Source organism: Mya arenaria, chromosome 9, assembly GCF_026914265.1.
Source record: "Mya arenaria isolate MELC-2E11 chromosome 9, ASM2691426v1".
Classification (NCBI taxonomy): Eukaryota; Metazoa; Mollusca; class Bivalvia; order Myida; family Myidae; genus Mya; species Mya arenaria.
Genome location: NC_069130.1, coordinates 14,538,786 through 14,552,601, shown reverse-complemented (window position 1 = coordinate 14,552,601; position 13,816 = coordinate 14,538,786).

The window sequence follows — 13,816 nt, the reverse complement described above, 5'->3', positions numbered from 1 at the left end:
TTCAGTTGAAACTCAGATTTATTACTTTAGCAAACGTAACGTGGTTCTGCACTGAACAAATGCTTGACTCAGACTGCCTGCCAACGAAAATCGTGGCGCTTTTATACTCGCACAGTTGGCATAACGCTACTACCAATAAGAATGACGGCAATGCCACCCAAAACGTTGGCAGTGCCAAGAAAAATTATGGCAGTGACAACGATTTGAATGGCAGTCATGTGACTGCCACAAAATAGAACGTTTAAGTGAATCAAAGGCAGCCATCTTGGAAAAATATGTAACTGATACAAAGAAAGGCTCCGGACATAGCCTTAAGTTTTGGAATGTAAACATAAACAAATCAAAAAGATGAGTCACCTTATACATGACTGCACTTGACCTTAAACGAGCGGAAGTTGCGCAGAAAAACAAAATGGCTGACATTGTGCGACTACAGAAACTTTACGATGAATAATGCAAGAAATATGGATATAACGTCGCACCAGCGGTGAGGAAAACAAATGCATCTTAAAACCAACATATCGAGGAAAGCTATTGTTGAACGATTTAAATTTAAAAGCATGCATCTGTTGAAAACGTTCACTAAATGCTTACAATTACCGGGTGGGGTAAAGTTTATCTGAAATGCACTTTTGGCAAATGTAAATACAGAGTCAGTTCATGATACTTTTACCCCTCCGAATATCATCATGTTCTGAATAAAATCGGGTAAGTGTTAAATAAGATTACTTTAAATAGTATAGGCTACATTTATAATGTATTTATGTTAATAACAAGAACAAGTTTAACTTTAAATTAATGTCTTTTGTGTCCCAAAACCGGGCACAACATTGCCTCCCACTAATAAAAAGGGATGCTCCTGCAGCCTTCATTTTTTCCTGTTAATCTGTCCCTTAACATGCTTAGTGTTCTCCTTATCACTATCATTTATCTGCTGGTCCAGATGATTGACTTTGCGTTCAATTCCGCAAAGCTCTTTGTTTGTTTCATCCAATGATTTACAAACCCTCTGAAACCCGGAGAGGAACACTGCGGTCTGTGCCTCTATGTCTGCAACAATGTTTTTTTCCATCGAAGCCATAGACTCTTGTAATTGTATTGGTGTTTTGATGTTGTCTGCTTGGTCCTCTCCACATTTAGGCGTTTTCCCAAGAAATAAGGGGTCAGTCAATTCTTGCAAAACTGGCATTACAAGATCCAGTTCCGTGAGCTGTTCGTCTAGGCAAGGGGTAGGTGCAATGTCAACTGCCTTGCGCTTCCTTTCGTATGAGGGAGTACGTGTTTCTCTCTGCTCAAAGATTGGATTTCTAGGAATGTCCCCAGCAGTTTGGAAGGCCGGAAACGAATTTTCCATGAAGTGACCAACCTCTGTTGACGGCATTTGATTTCGCTGATCACTTTGGGCTACCTGTCTAACGTTGGGACCAATATCAAACATCGAGACAGACTCAAGATCAGTGTAAGTCAGACCATGCCCTGCGACATCATATGGTTGTTGGACAACACTGCTGAAAGCAGGGACAGAATTTTGCCCTGAATGTATCTGGACTTTAGGTATCTTCTGTGCTGGTATCTTACTAGCCAAATTATCCTTCAATGGGACTGCTCGAAAGTCAGGCACATTCCCAAATGGCTGAAGTGCAGGCCTGAATGATGATAGTGACGACACTTTCGGTGGTGGTGGTCCCTTGGGGCTTGGTGCAGTTAACGTGTGGTCTTGTCCGTCGTTGTTCTGAAACGGGTCCTCGTCAAAACCTACGACCTGTGGTGAAGGCACCTCGCAATCAATTATTACCATGTCCTTGTCCGTTACATACCAAGGATTTGTCGATGCCCTTAGGATGTCCTTTAGTTCACCCGTTGGTTCGTTCTTCTTGACCTCATTGATGTGTCCCCTGTAGCGTTCCGTATGGTTCCACAAGGTGTCTCTGTCCTGGCATCGAAAGAAACACCTGGTACAAAAGAAAGGCACTCTCTCGATAGGGACATGGGCTTTGAGAATGTGAGCCACGACCTGATAACGACGCCCAACCTTGTCACACCTTCTGCACCGGTACTGTACTCTGCTCACAGCTGACGTATCTGTCTGGATCTGTAAAATCAACAATGTTTTTATAACTCTTTATATACATTCTCTGGAGGACTCGCTTGATTGCCTTTACCTTACTAAGTATATTCGCAAAAGTCGTACGCGTTATTTTGTTAATTGCATATGTTTTGTTTTTGCGTTTCACAACAGAAATGGTTTTTTTATAACGTTTTACAAAATCCGCCGGCTGGACGCCCGTTAGACCCTTGTTTTTTTGTTTTTTTTACTATTTATTTGTTCTCATTATTACTCTTTATGTGCATCTAGTATGTACATTTACAGTTTTCACAACAATATTTAACTTCTTTTATATGTATAACTGTTAAACACACTTTCAGCTCATGTATTATGTTTGCATATAATACACCAATTAACACTGTTGTTGAAGTTGAATTTTGACATCCGTCACCCACTTAGAGGGAGACCTCCCCTGGTACATCTTCAATTTGTCATGATGAAACACTTTAGTTTTCCCTTTTTTATCTACTTGTACAACAAAATTAACCCTTGACTGCTTGCTTGTGATGACAAAGGGACCGCTGTATGCCTTTTCTAGCTAAGGGTTAATTCCAACATGACGGGCCTCATGTAAGCACCAGACTAAATTGCCTTCATTGTATTCGGTGAAGAATGCCCGAGTATCATACATCTCTTTGCTACGCTTGGCACCCCGCCCAATATGGTCGCGTGCTACGCTATGTGCAAGAAGCATTTTGTCTTTCAGCTCTCTCACATACGATGTTGCTGGAGAATCAAGGGCGGTGTTGCTTGTCTTCACATGGTGCAATGGAAATACCAGGTCCGCCGGCAATCTAATATTGCGTTCAAGGGCAAGCATATTAGGTGTCAGCGTTGTCGCCCTGTTAGGTGTTGACCTGTATGCTCCCGCCAGAATACCAAGATGGAGGTCCCAATCTTCTTGGGAATCTTTCAGATATGACTTTAACATCTTAACAAGTGTTCGATGAAATCGTTCCACCTGGCCGTTACACTGCGGACGCCGTGGACTGGTTCTCGTTTTTTTAACACCGAGTTGCTCGCACAGCTGTTTGAAAAGGTTACTTTCAAAAGCGGAGCCCTGGTCAGTGTGGATACTTATAGGAGTGCCCCATCTTGCCACTATGTCATTAATTATCCTGTCTGCACACACTTCTGCAGTTTGGCTTGGGACCGGCCACACCTCAACATACTTGGTGAAATGATCAGCTGCGACAAGCACGTAGCGGTTTCCCCGTGGCGTAACCGGAAGTGGCCTCATAAAATCCAATGCGAGGATGTCCCATGGAGCTCCGGCCCTAACATGACCCATTGGTGCACGTGGCTTCTTCTGGGGAAGCTTCACAAACGTCACAAGAACTTACGTAAAGCTTAACGTCTTCCTTCATCATATACCAATAAAAGCTTTCCAAGAGTTTTGCCTTAGTGGCCTTAACCCCCATATGACCGCCGGTCAATCCATCGTGGACAAGGCCAATAACTTCATCTTTTAGTTCATTTGGTACAACCATCTGCGGTTTCTTTTCTAGAGACTGTCTACGGTAAAGAACATCATCAACTAAGGACAGATTTTCCCAGATGATATCATAGTGCCTTGCCGCCGGGCTCTTGGACGCCATCTCTTCTCTGTTTGGTCGGCGCGCCTCTAGCATCCCAGTGTAAACCAGCTCAAGATCACTGTCACGGGATTGAATGTTGGCGATATCTGCAGCTTGATAACCATCTAACCAATTGCAAACAGCTCTGGGTTTTGATGGTTCGGTGGATGATGTTGACGGCTTTTCCGCATCGACCGTTCTGACCACCGATATAGCGTCTTGGTCACCAACATCCGGGGGTTCGATAGTTTGGGCCCTTCCGGAAACGAATGATTTCTGGGCAATGATCTCTTCACCTCTGACTGGAAATGGTGGCTCTAAGCGCATAATCTCCGCCCGTCGTTTGCACTTTGAGCATGGACCGCATTTAAGTGGCTCGTCTGTGTCAACCGCGTCGCACGTGCAGTCGCTGGGAACCGGACATCTCGACAACGCGTCACAATGACCTTGAAGACGACCAAGCCTGTATTCAATCTCGAATTGATATGACGCCAATATTTCAAGCCACCTAGCCACCTTACCATTAGGCTCCTTCAGCCTGAATAGCCAAACGAGGGCCTGGTGGTCTGTTCGAACCCGGAACTTCCGGCCTAACAGGTATTGGCGAAAATACTGAACGAAAAAGATGACTGCCAACAACTCCCGCTCTGTTACACAATAGTTGCGCTCCGCTCTGTTCAACCCACGGCTTGCAAAAGCTATAACACTTTCTCGACCATCTTGTAATTGAGCCAAGACCCCACCTATGCCAGTACCAGAAGCGTCAACATCTAAGATAAATTGTCCAGCATCATTACGAGGGTAACCCATAATATCGGGACTTGTCAGGCACTGCTTCAGTTTGGCGAAAGCCTGTTCACAATCATCGCTCCATACAAATGGTTTGTCGAATTTTGTCAGTTCGGTCAATGGATGGGCAATCTTTGCAAAATTTTTCACAAAGCGGCGGTTATAAGACCCAGTGGCTACAAATTGTTTCACTTGTTTAGCGTTGACTGGATGCGGCCAAGCTAGAATTTTGGCCACATTAGTCGGGTCTGGACGCAGACCCTCAGCAGAGACCACAAGTCCAAGAAATGTTACTTCCGTCTGCAATAGCTGACACTTCTCCGGCTTTAACTTCAGTCCGGCTGCTACAATGCGGTCTAAAACTTCTGCTGTTCTGGTCATATGCTCATCAAAACTGCGGCCAAAGACGATGATGTCATCTATGTATACCAGACAAGTGACCCACTGGAGCCCTTGCAGCGCGAGTTCCATAACACGCTGAAAAGTCCCACTTGCATTATTGAGCCCGAATGGCATACGTACCATCTCGTAGTGTCCGTATTTGCAGCAAAATGCTGTTTTCGGGATGTCCTCCTTTTTTACTGGTATTTGAAAATAACCACTTGTAAGGTCAAAACTACTAAATATGTTGGAACCCGCAACTGCGTCGAGGCAGTCCTGAAATCTAGGCAAAGGGAAGCCATCTGGTTTCACTAGCTCATTGACCTTTCTATAGTCCACACATGGTCGTATTGCACCTGATTTCTTCTTGACAAGGAAAATTGGTGAGGCCAAAGGGGAAGTGCTATTGCGTATGACACCCTTCTGGAGTAAATCTTCAACTGCTTTTTTCTCTTCATCAGCATGCGCAATTGCAACTCGTCTGGGCCGCTGTTTTACTGGCGGGGCCTCACCTGTGTTGATAGAGTGCTCCGCTAAATCGGTGAGACCCAAGTCCCATTCATGTTTAGAAAACGCGCCCCCGTACTTCACTAAAAAACCTGACAATACCTCTTGTTCGCGCTGACTTCTGCCTGTCGCCGACCGCTCAAACAGAGATTTCAAGTGATCAGGAACCTTAGCAACTTCACTCCGCATATCCATACATACTGGCTGCTCATCGGTCGCGCTTCTGATCTGCACCCTTCGGACCCGGTCCGCATTACTTTCCTCCTTCGCATCTTCCTTAGGAGCCAAAACGCGTACTACACGCTCTACTCGCTCAGCCATCCCTATCTCTGCATCCTGTTTAAGGGTTGTCGCAGTAAGGAATGGGTTAAGTATTCTCACCTTACATGTAGTGGAGCCGTTGATGTTAACGAGGGTAGATGCCATCAAAAGCGGGTACCTTGTCTTGAACGATTCTGTGGCTTCCACAATGTAGTTTGCCTCCTCGTCCAGGTCATCCTCCTCTATCCTCTCAACAAAGACATCAACTACGGCTTCAGACTGCGCTGGCAAACAAATGTCCTCCGCCACCACCACTTTCCTCACCTTTTGTAGATAACCTTTCCGCAAGCACGGTATCTCACACCCATTAAGCAAAATAAGGTCTTTGCTTAGAAGTAGGTCAACCGGGCCACCGTCACCGCCAACCAACACGTCGTAACCAAGAAGCGCATCGTCTTCTATCTCCGCCACTGCGAGCTCTTTCTCCGTACCTAGTGGTCCCAAGGTAACCCTAAAAGTACCTTTACCCCTCTCCCGAATAGGAGCACCGCCCGCCCCGCGAAGAAGAGTAGACCCCCTCAACATCGGTCGTTCTTTGTCACTTATCTTGTTATACAACCGATGCGATACAATTGTTCTCGTCGCCCCGGTGTCTGCAGTGAAGGTAACTGGAACACCATTCACCTCGCCCCGGATGTATATACCATCGCCAAGGTCCGCATGTGTCTCTCCGCTCTTAAGGACCCCCGCCTGCGTGCTTGCATTATCTACAAAAATATGGCCTTTGACTACAATGTTCTCACTTAACTGGACCCCCCTCTGGTCGCGAGAGACGGTCCCTGCCTGTTTAAAGCCCCGCTTTCTTGTTTCTCGGTATTCATACCGCTTTTTTCCTGCTTCACCACGCGTTTGTTTATGCACTCCCTGGCGTAATGGCCTCGCTCGTGACAATTGAAACACTCAACGTTGTTCATTCTCCTCTGTGGCCGATTTTGCCTCGCAGCCTGTTCTAAATGTTCAACACGTTGCAACAGTCGTTCTAGAAGCTGTTGCTGGTTGTCGGGTGACGCGGGTTTGCTCTCATCCTTCCGTTTTGCTGTCGGGGCTTGAGATCGCAATGTTTTCACGTCCGCCGTTCGTCGTAACTGCTCTTCACTTTCACCCCCTAGCTCTTCAACGTCAATATCAACATCAAAAGTGCGTCTGGCTGCATTTCTGCCCCTATCACCCCTCACTCCAGCCTTCATCTGTATCCAGCTCACCACGTGGAACACGGCCTCATCTATATTACGCGGCTCCTTGTTATACTCTACGGCAAACCTAGCTTCTTGATCTTGCAGACCGTCGAAGAATCGCCTTGTGAGATCTTCGTCCCGTGTACGTCTGTCCCTATGCCGATGGGCTTTGTCATAAAGACGCTTTAATTCGGACGCAAAATCTTCAGCGGTCACACCATGTTTTTGGTATCGTCTGCTGAATCTAACAGCAAACAATTGTTCTGTTTCGATTACACGGTACCTGCCCGTTAATTCCCCGACTAGGGGCTCGTAATCACTCAGAACGTCCGCTGATATTTGAGAAAACACAAACTCACTTGCCTGCCCCTCGATCTTCGGTAACACATTGTCTAGGCGCTCCTCAAAGTCCCAGCCTTGTCGGTCCGCAATTGTCTCAAACTTCGTTAACCAGACGTTCCAGTTCTCTTTTCCCGTAAATGGTGGTAATTTAAAATTAGGCTGGTTTTGCCGCCTGTCTCGAGACGTGTGTCTCCTTGCCTGTCTTTCAAACGCCATTTGCCGGTCGGGCCTCTCGATGCCATAGTCGTCGTCCATGTGGTTGGCTCTCATGTGCTCCGGGCTAACAACCTCACCCCGTCGGTTGTTATGGGAGTTGTTAGCATCCGCTCTCGATCTGTATTCATGCGCGGCTACTTCCGGTTCCGGGCCTATCATCGGTCTGTATCTTTCCCTGCTGTTATGTGTTTCCGTTGGCACATGTGCACGCTGCGCCTCTTTAAGTACCCGTAGCTCACTGACCACCTCTTTCAAAACACCAGCCATGTCTGACATCATTGCTGATATTTGCGCCTGGGCTGGTTCGCTTACGTCAGGATGCGTATGCCGCTCAACAGAATTTGCGTTGCGGTATGGGCTGCAGTCACCACCCTCCTCTTGTTCACCGGATTGCTCTCTTGCTCCCGTTCTTGTCCGGCTTCTAGTTCTGGGGAATGTAACCTCTTCATCGCTTTCGTGGCTTGCCATGTTATGCGTAGATGCGTCTCACTGGATTGGTATAAAATAACCAATCCCACTTCTGACACCAAAATGTAGGGGGCTCGCCCTAGTTTCACGTTAGTGAATGTACTCGACGCAAATTTATATCACAATTTCGCTTCAACTTATTGTAGGCCGTGTGAACAAGCTCAGCTTGGCTCTCAAGTAACCAACTCAACTCTGATATTACGCAGACACTCTGTAGTTCGTACCAATTGTCAACCACGTATTGAAAACAGTTTATAAGTTTTAACAGTTTTATTGCATTAATAAAGGTGAAACATCACTCGAACTGGATACAAATGTTTATACAGAAATATTATGTATTTATATCATAATATTCAATAAAAGTCACTAGTTTTCGCTGGTGCGCACATTCCGAAAAACCCGTAATATAATATAATTTATTTGTTATATTATTCATTAATCTAGCGGTGTTATTTCTGTAGTTCAACGCGATTTCAATATTGTTTTGGTAATGCAATCTAAGCGATATAACTCACAAAAGTCACCCTACTTGCTTATAAAAGTTGTCTGTGCGTTATATCTTCAATATGTATACTGCACTAGTAGGACTTTGTCGATGAACGTTAGTAAAACTACTTATAAATGATCAATTCATACAAAGTCACATAAGTTATACGTTTGCTGAGTGATTATTTTATCAAGTAGTTCTTTAATGTAACTATTGTAATTATTTCAGTTGAAACTCAGATTTATTACTTTAGCAAACGTAACGTGGTTCTGCACTGAACAAATGCTTGACTCAGACTGCCTGCCAACGAAAATCGTGGCGCTTTTATACTCGCACAGTTGGCATAACGCTACTACCAATAAGAATGACGGCAATGCCACCCAAAACGTTGGCAGTGCCAAGAAAAATTATGGCAGTGACAACGATTTGAATGGCAGTCATGTGACTGCCACAAAATAGAACGTTTAAGTGAATCAAAGGCAGCCATCTTGGAAAAATATGTAACTGATACAAAGAAAGGCTCCGGACATAGCCTTAAGTTTTGGAATGTAAACATAAACAGATCAAAAAGATGAGTCACCTTATACATGACTGCACTTGACCTTAAACGAGTGGAAGTTGCGCAGAAAAACAAAATGGCTGACATTGTGCGAGTACAGAAACTTTACGATAAATAATGCAAGAAATATGGATATAACGTCGCACCAGCGGTGAGGAAAACAAATGCATCTTAAAACCAACATATCGAGGAAAGCTATTGTTGAACGATTTAAATTTAAAAGCATGCATCTGTTGAAAACGTTCACTAAATGCTTACAATTACCGGGTGGGGTAAAGTTTATCTGAAATGCACTTTTGGCAAATGTAAATACAGAGTCAGTTCATGATACTTTTACCCCTCCGAATATCATCATGTTCTGAATAAAATCGGGTAAGTGTTAAATAAGATTACTTTAAATAGTATAGGTTACATTTATAATGTATTTATGTTAATAACAAGAACAAGTTTAACTTTAAATTAATGTCTTTTGTGTCCCAAAATCCGGGCACAACATTATCTTATTTGTTTACCTTCAAAACACATTTAAAACGTTATTATAATCTCGTTTAGACATTTGTGCTTGACCAAACTCTTCCTTTTTTATATATATCTGCAAAAATACCATTGTCGTCTTTTTCCGTGAAATCGAAACATCATATATTGAGAATATCATGATGTTAAAAAAAAATAAAAAAAATATTGACTTTATTCATAATCTAACAGACTTTTACAGACAATTTCATTCATTTTTTCATTAGCATTAAATATAATTCTTTGACGTAGATCTGCGCTTAAAACCTGAGTTTTGGTTTCCTTCTACATCTAATGAAACAATATATACACAAGTTCCATGTTTATGATTGCGCCACATTTAGTGAGGCCCTGATAAACTATTCTTGTACATTAATCTGTTAACATTCCACTGGTTGTTAGCTGTGACCATTGAATAATAAAATGTATTTGGATACATAAACTTTAAAGGGGTCAATTATGTGAAACAGTGATTGGTGAACTACAGCTGATCCACGAGACTGTCTATGTTCCCAGTAACCAAAGGGATCAGGCGTTAACTGTGTTGCACAATCCGTCTTTTAGGATGTAAGTTCTGTTATTCAGAAATATACATATATTTTAACAGAAGAACAAAGTGCGTGCAAATTGTTCTCTTTACTGTAGACTTAGTATATTACACAGTAGGAATGAAAGAATACTTGATACCCAACATATCCCCACATGTACCATTTGAAGTGCATATTTTTTATTGTAACACTTAAAACGTCCAAAAACCTATACATTTTAGACAAATTAAAGTAACATGTACATGCACAGATGAAATAGATGAAGCAAATATGGGTCATATTGATTGTTTCAGAACGTTTTATTGACAACACTCAAAGGTCATATATGCTAAATTTCCAGTGCACTTCTGTATCCCCGAACGGAAACCTTGTTTGTATAGGCTCCGTGCAACACTCAAAGCTTATAAATTCGTAACCCGGGTCTATTGTGAACTCGGTGTTCCCATGTGTCGTCATGTAAACGGATGTGAGTGATACTTACTTATAGGATTTTTTTGGTCCACTCCCGCCTCCTCCTCGTTCACCCGCACGTCAACCTCAGAACAATTATCTGCCGCCTTTAACCATTTTCCAAAACTGTCTTCTCTGCTTGATGTTTCTTTTCATCAATCTCGAAGAACATTGCTGTTCAATACATGCACGTGATAATAATAGAGGAGACTATTGCGGGGTTGGACACAAACCACACAGCGCCCTTTAAAACGGCGAGGCCTGCGTCTGGAGTGACGATCTGTATTGCGCAAACTTTTTCATTCCTTCCTGAACGTACGGACTTTCACAGAATCCGCCCACCAAAATAACGGACTGCATACATGCTCAATGACACAAATACCAAAGGCCTTTTCCAAAAATACTCAACAGTAAACTTTTTATCCATGACATATAAATGTGGAAAAGAAAAACGTATATTTTCGACTACTCATACGGTCTTATCTGATAAACATACACCATGAAATAATTTATGTTATACACAAAAGGTTATCTGTAAATTTAAAAACTTTGTGCAAACCAACAGTGCTTTATCCCCCCAATCGTACTCCGTTTTCAGCATGTACTCTCTTAATTTGTCAACTTTATAGCCTTTTTAGGAGGTGGAACGGTCGATAGATTTGTTCAAATCTTCATACTAATAAATCCCTCTTAAAGTCCTGTTTTTGCGCAGAAATACACAGAAATAAGGGAAATGGTGAGAATCAAGAATTCCTACCATGAACCTTTGCTTTAAATGTTGAATACTGTTAAATCATATAAAATGTATGATGCAGTTTATATAACAAGATATTTCTTCGAGTGCAAATTTGCTCACTTGGACGAAAAATATGTTCATATAAACACCAACACCCACTGGTTTTGGTAAATGTTTAATCCCCAATATGCAATGAGTTTAATGATATCACACTCTATTCAGTAAATCGATTAAACGGTTAAAGTTTTAACCTTCTAAAACATCCTTGAATCCGTATGTGTATTATAATTTTCAAAATGTTAAACACACATGAACAACCTAAGCTGAAAGCTGTCTACCAACCTTATAATAATTGAATAAAAGAACACTGGACTTATATATCTATAGATATATTATATATATTTTATGTTGGGGTTTCTTTTTCCCTTAGATGATTTTTTTGTTTGAAAACATTTGTCTAGTTCCTCTAAACATATGCTTAAAGATTGACGGACCATACGTTAAAATATAACGATTTTTAAAAAGATATTTTCTTTCCCTTACGGTATCGTATCACTTTCGGTTTGCAATGCAGGAAAAACTGATATTTGACAGTTAAACCATTAACTCCTGAGAATGAGAAGTTTGCGTTGTATTTGTCAAATGAAGTAAATGTAAGTACCAACCTAGCTTCGTCCCTTCAAAAGTGTTCTGCATTGTCTTGCTAGATAACCGGCACAGTTAATAAGTAAAATGTATCCGTTTCATTGATACCCGAAATAAGCCCTTATTTTAAGTTTCAATAAAGTAATCCTTGACCAACATGGCAAACAGCGGGAAAGCAGCTAACTTTTTATTTCGTCAATTTTTGAAATTGATAATTCTTTTCTTCGGCCACATACACACAAAGAACGAGTCAAATTCTACATTTTGATTCAGCAGCACTGATGTGGGTGTTTTATGAGAGATCAGAAAAGCAGATCCAACCCCGGCTTATTATTTTGTATCAAGTAACCAACTCAACTCTGATATTACGCAGACACTCTGTAGTTCGTACCAATTGTCAACCACGTATTGAAAACAGTTTATAAGTTTAACAGTTTTATTGCATTAATAAAGGTGAAACATCACTCGAACTGGATACAAATGTTTATACAGAAATATTATGTATTTATATCATAATATTCAATAAAAGTCACTAGTTTTCGCTGGTGCGCACATTCCGAAAAACCCGTAATATAATATAATTTATTTGTTATATTATTCATTAATCTAGCGGTGTTATTTCTGTAGTTCAACGCGATTTCAATATTGTTTTGGTAATGCAATCTAAGCGATATAACTCACAAAAGTCACCCTACTTGCTTATAAAAGTTGTCTGTGCGTTATATCTTCAATATGTATACTGCACTAGTAGGACTTTGTCGATGAACGTTAGTAAAACTACTTATAAATGATCAATTCATACAAAGTCACATAAGTTATACGTTTGCTGAGTGATTATTTTATCAAGTAGTTCTTTAATGTAACTATTGTAATTATTTCAGTTGAAACTCAGATTTATTACTTTAGCAAACGTAACGTGGTTCTGCTCTGAACAATTGCTTGACTCAGACTGCCTCCATCGAAAATCGTGGCACTTTTGCACTCGCACAGTTGGCATAACGCTACTACCAATAAGAATGACGGCAATGCCACCCAAAACGTTGGCAGTGCCAAGAAAAATTATGGCAGTGACAACGATTTGAATGGCAGTCATGTGACTGCCACAAAATAGAACGTTTAAGTGAATCAAAGGCAGCCATCTTGGAAAAATATGTAACTGATACAAAGAAAGGCTCCGGACATAGCCTTAAGTTTTGGAATGTAAACATAAACAGATCAAAAAGATGAGTCACCTTATACATGACTGCACTTGACCTTAAACGAGCGGAAGTTGCGCAGAAAAACAAAATGGCTGACATTGTGCGAGTACAGAAACTTTACGATAAATAATGCAAGAAATATGGATATAACGTCGCACCAGCGGTGAGGAAAACAAATGCATCTTAAAACCAACATATCGAGGAAAGCTATTGTTGAACGATTTAAATTTAAAAGCATGCATCTGTTGAAAACGTTCACTAAATGCTTACAATTACCGGGTGGGGTAAAGTTTATCTGAAATGCACTTTTGGCAAATGTAAATACAGAGTCAGTTCATGATACTTTTACCCCTCCGAATATCATCATGTTCTGAATAAAATCGGGTAAGTGTTAAATAAGATTACTTTAAATAGTATAGGTTACATTTATAATGTATTTATGTTAATAACAAGAACAAGTTTAACTTTAAATTAATGTCTTTTGTGTCCCAAAATCCGGGCACAACATTATCTTATTTGTTTACCTTTAAAACACATTTAAAACGTTATTATAATCTCGTTTAGACATTTGTGCTTGACCAAACTCTTCCTTTTTTATATATATCTGCAAAAATACCATTGTCGTCTTTTTCCGTGAAATCGAAACATCATATATTGAGAATATCATGATGTTAAAAAAAATAAAAAAAAATATTGACTTTATTCATAATCTAACAGACTTTTACAGACAATTTCATTCATTTTTTCATTAGCATTAAATATAATTCTTTGACGTAGATCTGCGCTTAAAACCTGA